This window comes from Syngnathus floridae, unplaced genomic scaffold (genome assembly GCF_059516105.1).
Source record: "Syngnathus floridae isolate MCC-2025c unplaced genomic scaffold, RoL_Sflo_1.0 HiC_scaffold_319, whole genome shotgun sequence".
Taxonomy (NCBI): Eukaryota; Metazoa; Chordata; class Actinopteri; order Syngnathiformes; family Syngnathidae; genus Syngnathus; species Syngnathus floridae.
The window spans coordinates 5,001-5,947 of NW_028284274.1; positions in this window are offsets into that span (position 1 = coordinate 5,001).

Genomic DNA, 947 nt, shown 5'->3' on the forward strand with positions numbered 1-947 from the left:
CCGTCCGAGTCAGACTCGGTCGTCGCGGCCCGGCTGAGGCTCGCTTGGTCGAGGGGGCGCGGCGCTGTGCCGGCGACTTTGCCCGCGCGAGGCACGTACGCTGTGGTCCGAAGGAAGAAGCGCGCGTCCCGAGTCAGACTCGGGCGCCGCAACCCGACGGTATCTCGCTGCGGCCAGGATGCGGAGTTGAGTCGGCACTGGGGGGATCCGGGAAGGACGAAGGGGCGGCGGCCAACAGTCGCAGCTCGTCGCCGCTGTCACCCAGACGGGAAGCTGCGCCCCGGCCGAGTCAGACTCGGTCGGTGCGGCCCGCTGCGGCCAGCTGGAGAGTGAGCTACGTGCCTGTACCGTGCTCCCGACGAACCGTCCCGGGGGGCTGGTGACGTCGCGCGATCGGCGCTTGATGCTGCGACCGGGAGGGAAGCTGCGCCCCGTCCGAGTCAGACTCGGTCGTTGCGGCCCACCCGAGCCCGCACGCCTCACGCGGAGGGGTCATACGCCCCGGCGGCCACGATAGACGTCCTCCCGCTTCGCGGTGGTCGGGAGGGCTTAGCGGATAGGTGCAGATGCGGGGGCGGCTTCCCGAGATAGCCGTCCCTAGGTTAGGCGAGGGTTTGAGAAACATCTTTCGCGGTAGACCGGCGCGGCCGGCGGACGCCCACGTGGCGTGCCGCGAGTCGGATCGCGCGCTCGGCCTCCGTTGATGGCCGCTAGGTGCGTGCGTGGAATCGGGGCGTCTCGGTCTCGCTGCCGTACGGCTCGCGCTAGGCCTGCGGGGGCGGCGTCGGAGCGCGCGCTCGCGCGGCGGCCGTAGCGCTAGAGGGCGACCCGCAAGTGGGGAGGAACCGTCCACCCAACGCCGGCGCTAGCCGGGGCCGGTGGGGGCCCTACCAAGGCGGGTCATGGTCGCATGTCGGTCGGTCCGGCCTCTGTTTACCGAGGCGGCC